We start from the raw sequence: 21,675 nt of genomic DNA on the forward strand, positions 1-21,675 counted from the left end.
AATGCTGCCCCATTCCACTGTTCAATATAATCTAAACTCCAAGTTCCAAGACTCTAAAAAGTCCCGTATTATTCTCCCTCAGGGCCAAATTAGGTCCCTCCTGTATCTTTGTTTTCCTTGTCTATTTCAGCCAGCATTGTTATACTTTTGCTCTGAACTGTTATGCATTTATAGACTTTACATTTCAGAAAATCTATGCACTACAGTGACTTGCATGTGCAACAAAAATGTGTAGTTACAGAAAGATTAATATCTTATGCTTATCATATTGTATACTATATGCAGTATATTTATATATTTAATACATACTTTTAAATAGCCTTGACAACACACAAATTGGTCAATTCTTTATTCCCAAGGTAGTTTTTAAAAAGGCTCAAATTATCTTTCTAAAATATGTTAAAATAGCAGTAAGATATTTTAACTTTAGTTTGGCAATCAATGTGAATTTCTATATGATGTGTTGATTTTTGACGTTCTTTTTACAATATTAATGAGGCTGATTAATAGGAAAATTTTATGTAAATCTAATAAATTATATACCCTTATAAAAATTTTAAAAAATACTTGTATGTATAGGTTTTTTTTTTTCAAGCTCACAAAGTTCCCATGGATCAGAAAATAATTCTGATCAGTTAGTTTCCTTAGGATGGAGAAAACCTCTCTGCAACACCCTCTCCCTTTTTTACCCTCAACTTTCTTAGAGTTTTGTTGATACTTTTAAACTATTGTTTTTCAAACTGTTTCAATTAATTGGTGAGTACCTCTGCTAGATGTCTCTCAAAAAAAATCCAAATAAATGCTTACAATTTTTCTCTTTTGGAGATTAACAAAATAGTTTAGCATAATAAATCCTACTTAACTTAATCTAATATCTCCCAAAATTATTTGGCCAGAGAATATTTTTATATAAAATATCTATTAAAATCTTGTGTATCTAATGCTTCAGGAACACAGTATAGGAAATGCTGACCTATTAATTCCCTTTAATAAAACAATGGCATCTCTGAAATGTTTTGTCAGAAGATAGTATTTTCATGCAAGATGGAAAGGAAAGGATTAAAGTGTCAGGCTGGTGTACGAAAAAGGCCCTTTACCTGGGAGATCAGCCATCTGGGCCCTTTGTCTATCACAGTACAGTTAATGCACAACTTTCACTCCTGACTCTATACTGCCTTTTTGTTTTTCCTTTGGTGCATTTCTTATTTACTTTTAATTTATTATTTAATTGTGTTTAACAGTCTTTCACCTACATAATAAATTTTATTGGAAATGTTACGATTAGGATCTATGTTAGATGCAAAAAATTAACAATAAATACATGAATAATACCTTCATTAATGAAAAAAATTAATGTTTATTTATTTATTTTTAATGTTTGTTTCTTTGAGAGACAGAGCATGAGCAGGAGAGGGGCAGAGAGAGAGGGAAACACAGAATCCAAACCAGGCTCCAGGCTCTAAGCTGTCAGCACAGAGCCCAAGACGGCGCTCGAACTCACAAACCACAAGATCATGCCCTGAGCCAAAGTTGGACACTTAACCAACTAAACCACCCAGGCGCTCCAAAACCTTCATTAACTTTTAAGTCACTGGGAACTCCAGAAAAGTAAGCAAGCTATATAACAAATTGTCATCAGGGAGATTCTAAGGAGCCTCAGAGAGTGTTATCTCAAGGGCTGATGATCAGCTAAATTGGAAGAATCATATTAAAGTCTTGGATGAATGAGTGAATGGTGACCACTTGTCAGGGAGCAGTGTTCCAGGTAACATGTACTCTGTTCAGAGAAAACATGCTGGGTTCAAACTAACAAACTAAACTAAACATTTCATATGGCTGCAGCATAAAAGGAATTTGGGGAGGAGAATAGTGGACAGAGGAAACAGGACCCTATGTGCAACCCTGCAAGCCCTTTTTTAAGAATGTGAATATGACCAGATATGTATTTTAGAAAGACAATGCTGGCTACAGCATTATGTGGAGAATGGACTGAAAAGGGAGAAGACAGAGTAAGAATAACAGTAGTGAAGTCTATTTAATAATCCAAAGGATAGTGGGCTGATTTTTAAATTGGATATAAAAGTTCTTGCCCAAAATGGGAGCAATGCATATATAACTACTCTGGAAGCTGATCCATGCTCCCCCTGGCTCTCTATACCTCAGTTAATGGGTTAACAAAGAAAATCAGGGAATCAGGATCAATGGAAAAGTGCAACATGAATAACCTGAATATGCAGGAAATGGTTGACCTATAGAACAAGCACAGAGAACTAATAACCATGCCTCTCAAGCCTGTTGCTCATTAGAACCACCAGAGAACTTTTAAAAATGCTCATGCTAAGGCAGAGATTCTGATTCATTTGATCTGGGCTGGGGTCTTGAAAACATCCCCAAATGGGATCAGTAGGCAGGACTGAGACTCAATGAGAACCAATGAGTCTACCCAGAAATATAGACCTTTCTCTTTTACTTTTAACTTATGCTCATGGTTTAAGGTAGTTGTTCTCAAACTGTAGTGGACATCAGAATTACATGGGGAGCTTATCAAAACTCAGACTGATGGACTCCACTCTCGAACTTTCAGATTAGGTAGGTGTGGGTGGGACCTGAAAATCTGCATTTATAACAAGTACAAAGGTGATGCTACTGCTGGTCCAGAGAACAGACTTTGAGAACGACTACCCTTAGGCAATCATTTTGGAAATGAGATATTTAAAAAGGATTTATTTTTTGCTAGAGCAACTAATTCTCCTTACTTTATTCTTTAATTAATTGATATAAGTGGAATCTTTTTAGTTTCACATACTGTGTATTGCAGAAACAAAGATTAAGATATTATGGTATGTTTTTGTTTTATTACAGATGTGAGAAGCAAATACAGAGCTTGAAAAATGTCCTCAAAATACTTTCTATGCTGATTCTTCCACTTTTTAAAATTTTATTCTATTCAAACAAAGGAGGGAAAGCCATGTTTTTATTTACGTCTTTGTTTGTTTACTTTTTAAAAAGAGCATGAGCTGGGGAGAGGGGTAGAGTGAGAGTGTGAGAGAGAATCTTAAGCAGGCTCCACGCTCAGTGCAGAGCCCAAAATAGCCATGTTTTTAGGGTGCATCAGATACAATAAGAGAATGTATAACACTCTAATAGTCCACTACTATTCACAATTTAGAAAATGCTTGTCCACTATAATCATGACAGTGGTATTTCTGACCTATGTTTCTGTCTGAAGTGAGTCTGTAACTTACGACAAATTCCAGTATCTGGTACTGGCTGGCCATTTCATAATTCAGTCAGAATCAAGTACGTCTTACTCTAATGATGCTAATTCATTATTCTCTATGTGGCATTATTGTTCTTTCAATTCTCTAGGAACTTTGGTTAGTTTACAGAAGACCTTTTTTCTTCTGGCAAAATATTAAGGAAAATTCGATTTTATTATCGAGTCTGATATGTTTTTTTTAATTTTTTTTTAACGTTTATTTATTTTTGAGACAGAGAGAGACAGAGCATGAACGGGGGAGGGGCAGAGAGAGAGGGAGACACAGAATCAGAAGCAGGCTCCAGGCTCTGAGCCATCAGCCCAGAGCCCAACGCGGGGCTCGAACTCACGGACCGCGAGATCGTGACCCGAGCTGAAGTCGGACACCCAACCAACTGAGCCACCCAGGCGCCCCTGATATGTTTTTTTAAATGCACACAAATCATTTCAAAATTCTTATTAATTCTTATTAAAAGTAAATTGTGCATGGTTTAATTACATCAAATGTAACTTAGGAATTTTATGGTTTTTTTTTTTAATATAAAATAACTTTCATGCTTTAAAAAACGGTTGTGGGTGAGTCCCACAATGTTGAATGTCTTAATATTACTCTTTTTGCTTAGCACATTAACATTCCTCATGCCAATTGGTGAATAAATTTCTATGGATAGCAAGAAATTTTCATATTCAATAATTTACAAAATATATACGTTTTAAAATAAGTTTGGCATGTTGTGTACATACTATACACTTAATTGCAGTATTATTTTTACTAGTTATAAAATTTAATCTACTCTCAGGCCAAAATATAATAATAATTACTAGTCTCTAGACTTTTACTTCTAAAACTGTACTAATAATATACATCACAGGAACTATGAATATAAAAGCCAGGCCATCAGAATAATAAGAAATGATGCAATTTCAAAATTAAGGAACTGCCTGACTTCTCTTTTATTAGGAAAAAAAATCTTGTTAAACAGATCCCGAACTGAGCCTTGAAGGTGAATAGACTTGGTTTTATTGCACCCATGGCTTTGCCCTTCCCTTGTCATTACTTCATAACATTTTACCACTATTAAGACTAGAATGTTCCAGAAATAAGGTGACTAATAAATCAGCTTTGGGGAGCATCTTAACAAGTAAAAGCCAGCAAACCAACACTTCTTATTTAATTCCAGATTAAGTCACCAAATAACTTGAGAACTTTTAATCAATTTGGGATGGCTGCTCACATTTTACCTTCACACAAATTTTTTTCTGATTCACCTTTCTTCAATAAGATGGTCCCTGCACACACCAAAAGTCTATTACAAAAGAAATAAGGGGTTTCTGCAATCTCACAGTTGTCACTTCCATGGCCTTGAGAACTCAACATTTATCCAAAGCAATTTCAGGGCAATAGGAAATTATCTTAAAATACATGAAAATTATAGACAAAGAAAACTGAAGCTTCTGTAAGCCCACAGAAAGACTTACTATTCATTTTTCAAATCATGCAAAAGGTGTTTTTAAAAATCATTATTTGCGTCAAAAATATTTTGTGGAGTATCCACTTAGCACTCAAGAAACATTTACTAACCACCAGTGCAGGACAAGGTGCTAGATGCTTCTCGTGGGTTTACTTTCACTGTAAGCATATAGATTATCATTACTTATTCACAGGCTAAAGAAGACACAATTTTAACTAAAAACAATAATAAAATAGGAGCACTGATAGCCCCAATATCTTGATTTTCAAATCACCAGTATGACACCAGCTGAGGACAAGAAGCGTTTAGACAGAACTCAGAGTAAAACTAACTTCTAAGGGATAGGCAGAACTTGCAATAGAGACTGAACTGTGGCCAGGTAGGGACAAGGATATCCTAGTGCTAAAGGAATAGTCTCAAGGAAGCCAGCTAAAGAGTGTTTCAAGAAGAGGGTTATGATCACAGAATCTAATGCTGGAATACACTCAAGTTAATTTAAATTCTAAAAAGTGTTCACTGGTTTGGACTAGAACACAGAACACCTATTCTCAACGGAAGACTTTAATTTTCTTATTAGGACTCCTTAGCACACTTTTTATTTATTTAAGACACAAAAGCAAAAGAGTTTAGGCAAACATTTGCCATGCTCAATAAACAATGTTATGATGTGTCAATTGATTCTAATCAGGACACCCAATGTGAGGCAACTTAATACACCATTAGGCAGAAAATAGAAGTATCATCAGGAAAACAATGTGTTAATTTGCTGATTATGGTTGAACAGTAGCCAGTAGGTAGTAACTAATGGCATCACAAATGGATATTGGCTGAACTATATTTAGTAGATACCATGAAATCCTTTTTCTTTTCAACTCTATGCTTGAGGGTAATATATCATCTTTGCATATTGTTGTTATCATTAAGTTTATCAAAATTTTATGATGATGAAACTTACATAATGGTATAAATGCATATATATTTTTCCCAGATCAAATTTTCATCTCAAGTCTTTTCATTTTTGCAATTATCAAGCAATATAAATGATTGATTTCCTCAAATTAATTTTAATTAATTCTAATTTCATGAACATTATAGACACAGCATGTGCCAAGCACCGTGGTAGAGACTGGGAAGAGAAGAATGAAAATCACTATCACTACTCTTTAAGTGTTACCATATAACAGGAGAAAAGCCATGTAAATGAAGTAATTGCATTTAAAACATAATTGAAGGTAAAACAAAATCTATAGATGAAACAGATGTCACAGAAATAAGTCAGAGAATGTGATTAGCTGTGTCTGAGAGGTCTGTAGTTCTCTTAGAGAAGTTGTGATCTGAAGTGTGTTTTATAGGAGATTCAACAAACTCCTTCAAGGTATGTATTTATAGGAGTTGGTGGTGGAATGGAGCATACCGGTGCAAAAGGATGTGCCCTTTGGTTGAGCATTTCTCCTAATAAACCACATATAAGTTCTGGACCATCATTTATACTCCGCTGTTTTAATTTTAACATTCTTTATAGAACAGTTTAAATTCAAAATCCAAATATTAGAATCAATGATGTAATAGAATTTATTATCCCATTAACATCACTGAGGATCTCTCATGTACAAGATGCCATCTATGTGCTGGTGGAAGATCCACAAATAAACAGTGAATCCTTCTTTAAGTCCTAGTAATCTAGTGAAAAGGCAATATGTATACACACAGGAGGTACACAAATTGATAACAGTGACACCCACACAACAAATAATAACATAAATAATTAGAATAAACATAACAATGTATTGAAAAACAAAATATAACAAAACATGAATGGTATTATTTATATTTTTGTAGTGCTTAATCACTTATTCAATGTTTCCCTACACTGACTTCACCTAATATTCACAAATACTATCTGGATTTGATATTAATATTTCTATCTTAGTAACAGAGCAAAGTAGGCCCAGAGAAGTAATGAATACACAAAAAAATAAATGAAAGGAAAATTCAGGGCAAGGGTTGAAAAGGAAAATAGGCTATAGACAATGGATTGGACTTACAACCATTGAGAAGAGGCTGGAGAAGGCATGCCACCAATGAAATGGAAAAGATTACAGAAAGAAATATGCAGAACATATCAGCGAGCAGACCAGCTTGGATAGAACATGTATATGGAAAAGCAATAGTATATGTAAGCATGTGGAATCTGTAATATCAACAATTAGAAAATAAAAACCCAATATGTTTATTTTTCAAAAATTTTCTGGGACATACACCATGATGTAATATGCAAAAGTTAATAAACATATTAACATATTCCTATGGAGGATGGTGGTCCAGGGTACAGACTTCCAGTTATAACATACGTAGGTACTAGCAACATAAGGTACAGCATGATGACTACAGGTAACACTGCTGTATGTATGGTGTATATAAATGTTGTTATGAGAAATGTTGTTATGAATCCCAAATTCTCACCATAAGGAAAAAAAAGTTTTTCTTTTCCTTTTTAAATATCTATATAAGATAATGGTTATATGACATAACTACATAATATAGTAATTGTGTGAATGATATGTGTAAGTTCAATTATTATGCTATAACCTTAAGCTTATACAGTGCTGTTTATCAATTGTATCTCAATAAAATTGGGAAATTAATAGAAATATAAACTTTAAACATACTTTTATTTATTTTTTTTTTTTAATTTTTTTTTTCAACGTTTTTTATTTATTTTTGGGACAGAGAGAGACAGAGCATGAACGGGGGAGGGGCAGAGAGAGAGGGAGACACAGAATCGGAAACAGGCTCCAGGCTCCGAGCCATCAGCCCAGAGCCTGACGCGGGGCTTGAACTCACGGACCGCGAGATCGTGACCTGGCTGAAGTCGGACGCTTAACCGACTGCGCCACCCAGGCGCCCCTAAACATACTTTTAAATGCAATTCCTCAGGCAATGAAGTTAATTTATATAAAGTTATTTAACACAATATGAAGAATATGTAGTGAATCATTTTTTAATGTTTGTTTATTGAGAGAGAGAGAACGGACAGGGAGAAGGGCAAAGAGAGAAAAGAGAGAAAAGAGAGAAAAGAGAGAAAAGAGTATCCCAAGCAGGCTCTGTGCTGCCAGTGCAGAGCCCAATGTGGGGCTCCATCCCACAAACCGTGAGATCATGACCTGAGTCAAAATCAAGAGTCAGATGCTTTAATCAACTGAGCCACCCAGGCACCCCATAATATGCAGTGAATCTTAAAGAGCCAATTTTTCCAAGGCAATTTTGATTTTCATTCAAGCTACACAAATCTCCTCAAGGGCAAGAGAATACCATGGCCTGGTTACTTCCTTTGAAGTATGAGGACCAGGTAAAAAGAGAAGTGACACCATGAGAGCAAAACAAATTATCTCAGTAATTTATCCTGCCCATTTCTCTTTAAACTTTCAGTACTCCCACAGTACAATCTATATCATCCAATATGCCCCTCATTGACCTTTCATATTTCTGTGACCCACATGAGTCAGCAATGATGATTGGCTAACATGGGTCAGTCTGCTCTAGTGCGGTGTTCCAGTCATTCCATCTGCAGGAACGATTGCACTTCCTGCCAGTGTAGTCCTCACACCCTTCCTGCTAGCTTCTATGTCACTTTGTCATCCTCAGTCTCTTCCTGGCCACTATACCTTCTGTTAGTCACACTTGTACTCCACATGACACATTTCCCCATCAGCGTCTTACTGCAAATACTTTCTGTTGCTGTTTCCTAAGCTCTTTTTGTTATCCTGGGTTATTCTTACTTCCTTAATTTATAGATTTCCATTATGATTAATGATGGGGATTGCAACACATTTCTGTAATTCTAACATGGTATTTCTAACATTCATTCTGTTATAGCTATCACACAAATTCTGAATATATAGGACTGAAGATAAGGTTAACAAACTTTAATGATTAAAGTGATTCAGATGAACTTATTTCTTTGGTATATTTGCACTCCAGATAGTGTGTGTGTGTGTGTGTGTGTGTGTGTGTGTGTGTGTGTGTGTTGTAGAAGCAAAGATTTAATGAAAGAGTTGAGATAATTTCTCAATTGAATAGGGAAGTTAAATCCCTAAAAATTTAAAATGCCTAAATCAAATTCCAGGATTATCTCACTTTATTATGAAATGGGGTGTTGAAATGCCTACGCCATTCAAGGTACAGGTAAATCTGCATTTTGGTAGTGTTTATTCCCCCTAAAGTATTTGTAAGCAGCCATGTGATCGACTGGATTTTCTAAATCAAAGCCACTGATCTAAAAGTTCTAGACATAAAATCAATCTCTTTAAATAATCAGATAGTCCAGAACTGTACTAGGTACTCTGGGGGATTCAAAGTAATCTGAGGCCTCTGTGTCTACATATACACATAAAAAAAGTAAAAATAAATATAATACAATAAGACCTCAAATATCATAAGATAGTACAGTTTTCAGACAAATGCTATAGACAATAAACACTCTCATTTGAAACTTGAGAGGAGTCAGAAATTATATGAGCAATTATTTAGTAGGATTTTTATTTCTTTTATTTCTGCAGGCTATTCTTATTGCTATAATTAAAACTTAGTGATAGATTGGGAGATGTTTTCAAAAAGAAAGATAGGAAAATAGGAGTGGGAGAGCAGGAGTAAATGTAGGGAAAACCAAAAAAAAAAAAAAAAAAAAAAAAAAGGCAGAAGTGAAAGGGAGATAAGTGAATATAAAAGCAGAAGGGAGAGAAGGTCACCAGTCAGTGCCATGCTGCTGAGTTGCATCCTTGCCACAGAACCAGGAGTCCTGGGAGAGCATGTGGAGGCTGGGATGGAAATCAAATGCATGCAAGTGTATTACTTAACTTATCTTAGTCCCATTTTTTTTTTTTCTGCAAAGGACAGTCTGACCCCAGTGACCACCAAGATTCCTTTTTGCTTCGAAATACAAAAATGCTATGAAAGGTCATACTCTAGGCCAGGTGGCAGCTGGGCAATGTGCAAACATGTGTTTATATTCCAAACATATTCCAAAAGCACCCTGTAGAGTTTGAAAAAGCCCTTGAATATGTCCATCCAAAATTCTTAAACAGGAAATATTCTTTGGTCTTTGTAAAAGTGTTCTTTTCTTCTTTTGTAGAAGACCTTTGTCCGAAAATGCATTTGGGAAACATCCACCTCAAGATTTCTTGTAGGGTGGAAACACTATTGCATGTGAACTGCCTAGAATAAGTACAAATCTACCCAATGGTCACTACGTGCCATCAAAACCCAAAACACTAGCAGCTTGGAGGAGACATATGTGTTGGGATGAGTCCCATTCGATTAGTCTGTTTCAGTTGAATTCCAGAGTGAATCAGGGCTTAAGCCAATTTTTAATAAATACACCAGATTTTAGCATCTGGAAAGCAACTGATCCAAATTAAATCATATGATCCATATAATATGTAGCTCTGGTGTGGTCATCTGATTCCTGAGCAGTGACCATACTTTGGATGAGTGGGACGAACTTTTAACCCAACAAATGACAATTTAGCAAACAACAGCTGCACAGCCCTTTTACCAGTGGAACTATAAAAACTCAAATAAAATGAATTGTGTTTATAGTTACATTAGCACTTCAAAATGGCTATTTCTTCTGGTCTTTAGAGAATAAGGAAGCCTGCAGCAATCACATGATTCAGCCCTTCTTTAGGAGATAAGCTACATCTTAGAAAGGCAGTTAAAATGCATGATTTTTACTGGCAGTCTTCTTATACCTTTAGCTCTATATCAGATCTTTTCTAAGGGAAGGAAGAATCTATCTTGGATGGTTTTAACAACTTGGTTTATGCTCTTTTATGACTAATTGAAAAGAGACTGAAAACAGCAGGATGGTGTCACAATTAATGCACCCTCGTTTGGACCCCCTAGGCCTTGCCTCAGCAGGTTATGCCCTAATCCTGTAGCCCCAGGCACTTTCAGGTGGTTATTGATTGAAACCACAGATTCAGTTACAGCAAATGGCATTATGTGGTCTGTCTCTTAATTACTTAATGCAGTCTCTGTAGGTCATGACAATATACACATTAAAACAGGTGGTATAAATTTAGCTGTAATGAGCCTGGTTGAGGCAATTTTTATAAAAGCTGCTGTACCCAAATGGGAAGTATCTCAAATTCAGTTAGGCAAAGTGTTTCAGTGAAAATGAAGCATTATCCTAAAAGCCATTTGGATGATGTCATCTGTCATGTATAAAATGACCAAATGAAAAAATTAAATTGATAACTGAACCATAAATGTCCATAAGTTGTGGTCTGGATGTCCAGGGTAATATTTTGCCTTGCAGCAAGCTCCTTTTCAAACTAGAATAGAGAAGAATGTTGGTGTGTAATTAGGAAGCAGAGTTCAGTGGGTTCTTATTAAGGATTCTCACTTTGTTCTAAATATGTGTGAGGCATTCTAAATGCCAGATATGGGGAGGGCAGCTCAAGATGACAGCATAGGAAGATCCTGAACTCACCTCCTTCCATGGACACACCAAATCTACAGCTACATATAAAACACTTCTCTCTGAAACAGACCTGAAAACTAGCTAAAGGGATCCTCCACAACAAAAGATAAAAAGGCCACATCAAGATACAGTGGGAGAGGGGCGCCTGGGTGGCGCAGTCGGTTAAGCGTCCGACTTCAGCCAGGTCACGATCTCGCGGTCCGTGAGTTCGAGCCCCGCGTCAGGCTCTGGGCTGATGGCTCGGAGCCTGGAGCCTGTTTCCGATTCTGTGTCTCCCTCTCTCTCTGCCCTCCCCCGTTCATGCTCTGTCTCTGTCCCAAAAATAAATAAAAAAACGTTGAAAAAAAAAAATTTAAGATACAGTGGGAGAGAAGAGAGAGAATCTTAAGGCTAGCAAGAGGAAAACAACTTGTTACAAACTAATAACCTCGATAAGACAATCAGCACTTTTTTTAAAGAAACATTATAGGCCAGAAGGGAGTGGCATGATATATACAAAGTATTGAAAGCAAAAACCTTCCAACCAAGAATACCTGGCAGTTAGTTAACATTCAAAATTGAAGGATACGGGGCGCCTGGGTGGCTCAGTCAGTTGAGCCTCCAACTTCGGCTCAGGTCATATCACAGTTTGTGAGTTCAAGCCCCGCCCGCATTGGGCTCCATGCTGACAGCTCAGAGCCTGAAGCCTGTTTCGGATTCTGTGTCTTCCTCTCTCTCTGACCCTCCCCCGTTCATGCTCTGTCTCTCTATGTCTCGAAAATAAATAAACGTTAAAAAAAAAATTTTAAATAAAAAAAAAATTGAAGGATAAATAGTGTGTTCCACACAAGTAAAAGCTAAAGGCATTCACCACCACTAAATCAGCTTTAAAAGAAATGTTGATTTTGGGGGCACCTGAGTGGCTCAACTAAGCATCTGGCTTTGGCTCAGGTCACGATCTCATGGCTCAGTGAGATTGAGCACCACATCAGGCTCTCTGCTGTCAGCACAGAGCCTGCTTTGGATCCTCTGCTATGTCCCCCTCTCTCTATGCCCCTCCCCTGCTCATTCTCGCTCTATCTCTCTCTCTCTCAAAAATAAATAAACAAAGGGGCGCCTGGGTGGCTCAGTCAGTTGAGCGTCCGACTTCAGCCCAGGTCATGATCTCATGGTCCGTGGGCTCAAGCCCCGCATCGGGCTCTGTGCTGACAGCTCGGAGCCCAGAGCCTGTTTCAGATTCTGTGTCTCCCTCTCTCTCTGACCCTCCCCGGTTCATGCTCTGTCTCTCTCTGTCTCAAAAATAAATAAACATTAAATAAATAAATAAACATTACCAAAACAAAAAAAACCCTAAAAACATTTTTAACATGTTGACTTTTAAAAGAAATAGCTTTTTTAGGCTGAAAAGAAGGGGCACTAATTAATAACAAGAAAATATAAGAAAGCAAAATCTCACTGGTAAAGATAAATCTATAGTAAAGGTAGTAGACTAATCACTTACAAAGCTAGCATGAAGGTTAAGAAACAAAAGCAGTAAAAATAAGTATAATTACAGCAATTAAGGCATACACAAAATAAAAGGATGCAAAATGTGACATTAAGAACAGAAAACATGGGAAAGGGGCAGGAAAATGTGGAATTTTAGAGTGTGTTCAAACTTAATTTACTATCAACTTAAAATAGATTGGTCTACATCTAGGCAACAGATACATGTAAGCCACATAACCACAAAGCAAAAACCTATAGTAGATACACAAGAGGTAATGAGAATGGAATCTAAACAGAACACTAAAGAAATTTATCAACTCCAAGGGAAGATAGCAAGAGAAAAAGAAAGGAACAGGGAGAAACCATAAAACAACCAGAAAATAATGAACAAAATGGCAATAAGTACATGCCTATCTATAATTATTTTAAACATTAATGGATTACTTCTTCAATCAAAAGACAAAGTCTTTATTGAATAAAAAAAAATACAAGAGACTCACCTCAGAAGTAAAGATACATACACACTCAAAGTGAAGATATGGAAAAGATACCCCATACAAATGAAAACCAAAAGGAAGCTGGGGTGGCTATACTTATATCAGAAAAAATAGAATTCAAGACAAAGACAGTAATAAGAGTCAAAAAAAAAAGGATTATATAATGATAAAGGGGTCAATCCAAGAAGTGGATATAATATCTATAAATAATTATGTACCCAATATAAGAACATCTAAAAATATAAAGCCAATATTAACAGACCTAAATGGAGATATAGACAGCAATACAATAATAGTAGGGGTTTAATGCCCCACTTGCCTTAATAGATAGATCATCCAGGCAGAAAAATCTATAAGGAAAAAAAAAGAAAGAAAGAAAAGAAAAATCAATAAGGAAACATTGACCTTAAACAACATGTTAGACCAGATAGACTTAACAGATATATATGGAACATTCCATCCAAAAGCAACCTAACACACATTCTTCTCAAGTGCACACAGAACATTCTCCAGAATAAATATATGTTAGGCCACAAAAGAAATCGTCATAAATTTAAGAAGACTGAAATTATATCAAGCATCTTTTCTAACCACAGTGGTATAAAACTAGAAGTCAATTACGAGTAAAAACGGAGATGTGGCGGGGGGGGCAAACACCAGACATGACACCCTCCAGGAGTCTCACGGTTCCTGTAGCAAGGCTCCTGCTGTTGTTTTGTGGGGTTCCTTGGACCCATGTGCAGTAGAATGACGTGCCCAACATCATGGCAAGAACAGGAGAGAGTTGCTGGAAGGAGAATGGATGATAGAGTTTTATGCTCCATGGTGTCTTTCTTGTCAGAATCTACAACCAGAATGGAGAAGTTTTGCTTAATGGGGAGGACATCTTGAGGTTAATGTTGCAAAAGGGGATGTCATAGAGCAGCCAGGACTGAGTGGATGGTTTATCATAACTGCCCTTCCTTCCATCTACTATTGTTAAGATGGTGAATTTAGGTGCTATCAGGGCTCAAGGAATAAGAAGGACTTCATAAACTATAAATGAGAAAGAGTGGAAAAGTACTGAACCCATTTCATCATGGTTTGGCCCAGATTCTGTTCTGATGAATAGTATGTCAGCACTCTTTCAGCTATCTTCATGGATCAGGACTTGCTGTAACTATTTTATTGAAGACCTTTGATTATGGGTTTGGGGATAACGTACAGTTTTTGCTTTTAGCAACTCTGCTTTCAGGACTATTGTTGGGACTCTGTATGATATTTGTGCCGCACTGCCTTCTTCCTTCAAAAAGATACAAATCAAGCCATACCCTTCCCCCCCAAAATAATTATTATCAGAATCTTCTCAACCTTTGAAAAAAGTAGAGTAACAAGAAGCTCATGAAAATGTTTCAGAAGAGGAAGCCGAAAGAAGGAACAAACAGACTTTCCACAGAATGCCACAGACAATGTCCTGTGGGTCCTTCCTTGTTCACAGATAAATCCTGGTTAATTGTTATGAATATTATAATATGATTTTGATAAAAACAAAAGACTGACCATTTGGTTTGAAGTGAACTGAGTCATGCTTGTGCATTGCAGGGTTCAGTCTAGATTGTCTTAGACTGAACAAACTATCTTCAGAAAATAAAAAGTAGCACTACATAAAAAAATTTAAAATGGGATTTAAGAACAACAGTATGATGGTTTAAACAATTGTTCAATTTTTGAAAACTCTGGTGCCAAGCACTAAGATTCGATTATGTTTATTGAATAATTTGTTTCAAGTCTGAGTTGAAAAATTACATTTCTCAAGTATTGCATTATTGAGCTATTTAAAGACATTGCTTTGGATAAAAAGATTTCTCATTTGATACAATTTTTCTCAGTTTCACTTTGTGGAAAAAAAAAACGTATTTCCCATAAATGAGAACTTTGCCCAATTTCTCAAGAAATGTTTATTTCAGGAGCGCCTGGGTGGCTCAGTTGGTTAAGTGTCAGACTCCATCTCAGCTCAAGTCTTGCTCTCAGGGTCATGAGTTCAAGTCCCTCACTGGGCTCCATGCTGGGTGTGAGGCCTACATTTAAAAAATGTGTATTTCAATGACAACTCTGGTCCTTTTAGAGGTATAGCTCAAAATTTCCTCATTTTTTTAGATTATGCAACTAATAAGAAAACTATCTTGCTTTAATTACAGTGCTCTAAACATGATAATACAGGGTATGTTGCTGATTTGGGAAGATTTTATATAAGTCCATGGTGTTGTCTTGATTCCTATAAAGGTCAGTTGCCTTTTTTGTTCCCCTCTGTTCAGTGTATGATTTGTATTTTTCCTACTTACCAAGGGTTACGGTTTTCATTTTCCAAATTGGACACTTTTCTGGAAATATTTTTCATGCTTTAATAAATAGTCCTTTTTTGTTGTTTCAAACCAAAGTATACTGAGGGACCCTTAAAATTGAAGAGCTATCTACTGATAATTTAAAATTTGGGTCACTCATTTCAGATTTTATATAATGATTGTTGAACCTCTACTTGATTTTTTTTTTTTTTGATATGAAGGTGAACATTACTGATTCTCATTTGATGTAGTGTAAAACCTTTGATACTTTTACATTTTGAAAATTCACAGAAGCTTGGGGCGCCTGGGTGGCTGAGTCGGTTAAGTGGCCGACTTCGGCCCAGGTCATGATCTCGCGGTCCGTGAGTTCGAGCCCCGCGTCGGGCTCTGTGCTGACAGCTCAGAGCCTGGAGCCTGTTTCAGATTCTGTGTCTCCCTCTCTCTGACCCTCCCCCATTCATGCTTTGTCTCTCTCTGTCTCAAAAATAAATAAACGTTAAAAAAAAAATTTTAAGAAAATTCACAGAAGCTTAATTTCATATAAATGAAAGCATTCTACTCAGGAAGAAGAAAAAAAAAACAAGTAAAAACTGGAAAATTCATACATATATGCAGACCAAACAACATGCTTCTGAAAAGTCAATGTGTCAATGAAGAAATCAAGAAAAAAAAATACGTGAGACAAATTAAAATGGAAATAAAACATACCAAAACTTATGGGGTGCATCAAAAAAAGTTTTAAATGGGAAGTTCACATCAGTAAATGCCTACATCAAGAAACAAAAAATATCACTAATAAACAACCTAACATTACAAGTCAAGGAAGTAGAAAAAGAAAAAGAAAGCCCAAATTTAGTAGAAGAAAGAGAAAGATTGGTAAAGGTCAGGGACTTAAGGATGGTTAACATCCACAAATCAATCCATGTGAAACACTAAATTAATAAAATGAAGGATAAATATCATAAGATCATCTCAATGGATACAGAAAAAGCATATGACAAAATTCAACACCCATTTATGATCTAAACTTTCAAAAAGTGGATATAAAAGAAATGTACCTCAATCTAATAAAGGTCATATGCAAAGCTCACATCTAAAATAAGACTTCGGGCGCCTGGGTGGCTCAGTCGGTTGAGCTGCCGACTTCGGGTCAGGTCACGATCTCGCGGTCCGTGAGTTCAAGACCCGCGTCTGGCTCTGTGCTGACACCTCGGAGCCTGGAGCCTGTCTCAGATTCTGTGTCTCCCTCTCTCTCTCTGACCCTCCCCCGTTCATGCTCTCTCTCTGTCTCAAAAATAAATAAACGTTAAAAAAAATTTAAAAAAAATAAAATAAAAAAATAAAATCAGACTTAATGTTGAAAAGCTGAAAGTGTTTCCTCTAAGAGGAGGAATAAGACAAAAATGTCCACTCTCACCACTTATATTGAGCATAGTATTGGAAGTCCTAGACAGATCAATTAGGCAAGAACACTATTTCCAGATGACATGATATTACATAAAGAAAAACAGTTTGGGGGTCCACCAAAAAAACTGTTAAAATAACCAATAAATTCAGTAAAGTTGCAGGATACAAAATCAATATACAGAAATCTGTTGTATTTCTATACACCAATAACAAACTAGCAGAAAGAGAAATTAAGAAAATAATCACATTTACAACTGCATTAAAATGATAAAATACTTAGGAATAAATTTAACCAAAGAGGTGAAAGAACTATACACTGAAAATGAAGACATTCATGAAAGAAAATAAAGGAGACACAAATAAATGGAAAACAATTCCACGCTCATGGATTGGAAGAATTAATACTGTTAAAATGTCCACAGTACCCAAAGCAATCTACAGATTCACTGCATCCCTATCAAAATCCCAATGGCATTTTTTCACAGAAATAAAGCAAACGATCCTAAAATTTGTGTGGAACTGCAAAAGATCCTTAATAGCCAAAGAAATTTTGAGAAACAAGAACAAAGCTGGAGGCATCATGGTTCCTAATTTAAAACTATATTAAAAGCTATCATAATCAAAACAGTATGGTACTAGTGTAAAAACAAACACACATATCAATGGAACAGAATAGCCCAGAAATAGACCTGCATGTATATGGTCAATTAATTTATGGCAAAGGAGGCAAGAATATACAAGGGGGAAAGGACAGTCTCTTCAATAAACTATGCTGGAAAAACCGGACAGCTTCATGCAAAAGAATGAAACTGAATCACTATCTCACGCCATACTTAAAAATTAACTCAAAATAGTATGAAAACTTGAACATAATACCTGAAACCATAAAACTACTCGAAGAAAACAGAGGTGGTAAGCTCCCTGACATTGCTCTTGGAGATATGTTTTTGGATCTGACTCTGAACATAATGGTAGCAAAAGCAAAAATAAACAAATGAGATTATATCAAACTAAAAAGCTTGTGCACAGCAAAAGAAAAATCAACAAAATAAAAAGGCAACCTACTCCCATATACCCAATATATATGATTTGATATAATATGGTGTGATATATACTAACAAATAAATGTTTAATAGCCAAGATATATTACACTAAAATACAGCTGAATATCAACAACAACAACAAAAAATGACTATTACAAGAAAGATCAGAAATAACAAGTGTTGGAGAGAATGTGAAGAAAAGGGAACACTTGTGTCCTGTTTTGGGAATGTAAATTTGGGAATGTAAAGCTATAGTGGAAAACAGTATAAAGACTCTTTGAAAACTAAAAATAGAACTTTGATATGATACAGCAATTTCATGTCTGGGTATTTGTCCAAAGAAAATAAAAACACCAATTTGAAACAATACATACACCTGTATGTTCACTGTGGAATTATTCATAATAATTCATAATAGATAAGATATGAAAATAAGTATCCATTGATGGATAAATAAAGAAGATATAGTATATACACAATGGAATATATTGTCGGGTGGTTGCCAGAGGGGATGGAGTTTGGAGGAGGTGAAATTGAAGAAAATTATCAAGAGGTATAAACTTGCAGCCATGAAAGAAATAATCATGAGTATATAATGTACAATATGGTGACTATAGTCAATATTATTTTGCATAATATGTAACTTTATACAGTAACAGGGAAAAACTAAACTTATTGGAGTGCTCATTTACAATGTGTACAAATATCAAATCATTGTATTGTAGCTCTGGCAATAATATAATGTTGTATGTCTATTATACCTCAAACAAATAAATGCTAGATGTGGACACTGACTAATCCACAAGGCAGGAAATCAACTTAACTACATCATCTGTTTCTAGTTTTATTAATGTATTTTTCTATGAAATAAATCCATTTGTCATTTTGTATTCATCTTTGGTTGGGAATGACTGGCCATTTGGTACAAAATATTACAAGGAGGAAATCAACGATAAAAGATTTGGGAGAAACTGCTGAGCAGCGAATGGGGAAGAAAGGTCTTGAATTCAAAAAGGTTTTCTAGATTGTTAAAAATCCCATGAGTAATTGAAAGTTATGGCATTTTCTTTTTGATTCATCATTTTATTCTAGTTGACATATATGCATTTCCATTAGGTCCTTAGCCCATCAGTATGCCTTGTGTTTTCTGAATGACAGACTCAGAGCACAGAATCGAAATGCTGTGTTATACATGACATTCAATATCCGATCCATTCCTAATTTTTTATACTAAAAAGAAGTGCTGCTGTAACTACAAAAATCAGATCCAGATTATTCTATCAAAGGTTGATTATTTCCGGAAGATATAATTGTTTTTATAGTCTAGCACTTAGAATATATAATATATTGTATTATCATAGTTATATTTCATATTGATTCTGTGATATATGAGGGAGGTAAAAGGAAGGGTTGTATCTGCCAGAAGAGCCAAGTAATTACTCTTGGTAACTCAGTTTTTTAGCAAGAATGAAGAAAAATATTACAGGAACCAGTTTTTGATTAGGAATTTATCTACAATAAAGATATAGGCAGCATGACTTTTTAAGCCTTGGCTATTGACTCAAAGACAAGTTTTGAAATGCGTAGTTTACTGCTAAACTCCAACCGCTATGCTTTTCTTTCCACTTATTCATCAATCTCATGAATTCTGAGATTATGAGACTAGAATTTCTTTAAAAATAAAGAACTTGAACAATTCTCTTGTGGCACATGCACACACAGCTCCTGTGCCGGTTGAACTATGCTGTTGAGTGGCTTCGTCTTCAATAGCAGTGACGGACAAGTTCCTCTTTACTGACCCCACTGCCATCTGTCATCCTGAATTCCACCTACAGTGCATTGTATGAGCTACACTGAACAGGTTTCACCCTGGTCAAGGTCACTGCCCAGCCAATCAGAACTGATGGGGTCACTGCAAATATCCAAATTACTTCCAAATGGAGGTGCTGACAGACACTGTTAATGAGGACTGTTCTGTCAGACTTGTTGATGACCTTTGACAACAATGCTCTTCCAGACTGTCAAGATTAGTCTAGTTTTTCTCTCTCTGACATTTAGGTGGTATCTGATACTTAAATGCACATTTGAGAGTAATCTGAATACAGTGTCCAAAGATGAATTTGCAGAAGTGACAAAATTGATAGCATCATTATCCATCCATTAGTTAAGAAAATATTTTAGTTGCTTATCTCAAGAAAGATCTAAGCCTGTACTTCTGAGTAACCATATGGGAGAAGCAGATGTTAAATGAGTAAATCTATATATTTGTAAGTATAGCTCAATGATGACAGCAAAGCAAATAATCCTACTTCTAAACAATGTCACGAACCTCCTTTTCCACTTGTGGGTGTCCTGTGGTGGCTAATGAGGTGCAGAATATGGAAGAGAATACCTCATTCAAAACTGTTCTTTGCCATTGTAAAATAATGACATCTGCATATGCTGGTGTAACAGAATTATCAGGTATATTATCAAATACACTCTTCAGATCATACCCTTGCCCTTAACATTAGAGAACATTTTGTAACATTTCCTGCTATCCTCTGTGATAACAGCCATGTCACAACAGTCTCAAGAAGCCTTTTAAAATGATGAGGTATAATGGGGCGCCTGGGTGGCTCAGTCAGTTAAGCGGCCAACTTCAGCTCAGGTCATGATCTTGCGGTCCGTGAGTTCGAGCCCCGTGTCGGGCTCTGTGCTGACAGCTCAGAGCCTGGAGCCTGTTTCAGATTCTGTGTCTCCCTCTCTCTGACCCTCCCCTGTTCGTGCTCTGTCTCTCTCTGTCTCAAAAATAAACGTTAAAAAATAAATAAATAAAATGATGAGGTATTAAGAGTGTGTGTGTGTGTGTGTGTGTGTGTGTGTGTCTACAGTTCAGTAAGACACCCAGCTTAGAAAAGATTAATATATACTCTTTTTTCTTTAATTTTAAAATTATTTTACTGGAGCACCTGGGTGGCTCAGTCGGTTAAGTATCCAACTCTTGATTTCGACTCAGGTCATGATCTCACTGTTTGTGAGACTGAGCCCGTGTTGGGCTCAGGGCTGACAATGTGGAGCCTGCTTGGGATCCTCTCTCTCCCACTCTCTCTGCCCTTCCCCATGCCTCCCTCCCTCCTCTCTCTCTCCTAAATTAAACATTTAAAAATAATTTAAAATAAAATTATTTTACCCAGCAGCCTTCTATATATATTCCATACATTCAGTTATCTGACTTATAGTAAAACCACTTTTGTTTTCAATACTTCTTCTTCCCAATCACTGATTCTTTGTTTAGTGGTCTATAAACTTAAATTATCTGAAGTAAAATTCTTATACAACTCTACTTCCTTAGTTCCCACTGCAAGTTCCATGACCTCTCTGTTCTCTGCTTCCTCGTCTAGACCAAACTGTTAATAAACAGACCTCACTACCTGTTGCCTCACTCAGGTTGCTGTTGCTCACCTTTCTTCCAAAACCTGAAATCTGGAAGGCTGCTTCACAACTGTTTTACGACTTTAGATGAAATTACTTTAATCTTAGAAATTTCCTTAGAATACCTATAATTCAGGAAATACTGTCTGTGCTTCTTAATAATCGCAGGTGATCATGATTGTTTCTAGTAGTGTGCAAAGAAAAGGAACGCTTTTTCTGTGAAGAATGGGAAGAAAGGAGAAATAAATGAATTCTTTTCTCCCTCCAAAATCTACCTTCATCCTCTCAACCATCAATTATAAAAGTAAAAT

The 21,675-nt window shown here is 36.1% G+C and overlaps 1 pseudogene; it reads left to right on the forward strand.

Annotated features, from left to right (window-relative positions):
- Window positions 1-13,841: 13,841 nt before the first annotated feature.
- On the forward strand, window positions 13,842-15,342 carry LOC125930988 (thioredoxin-related transmembrane protein 1-like; annotated as a pseudogene).
- The last annotated feature ends 6,333 nt before the right edge of the window (window positions 15,343-21,675 follow it).

This window comes from Panthera uncia, chromosome A2 (genome assembly GCF_023721935.1).
Source record: "Panthera uncia isolate 11264 chromosome A2, Puncia_PCG_1.0, whole genome shotgun sequence".
In the NCBI taxonomy this organism is placed as follows: Eukaryota; Metazoa; Chordata; class Mammalia; order Carnivora; family Felidae; genus Panthera; species Panthera uncia.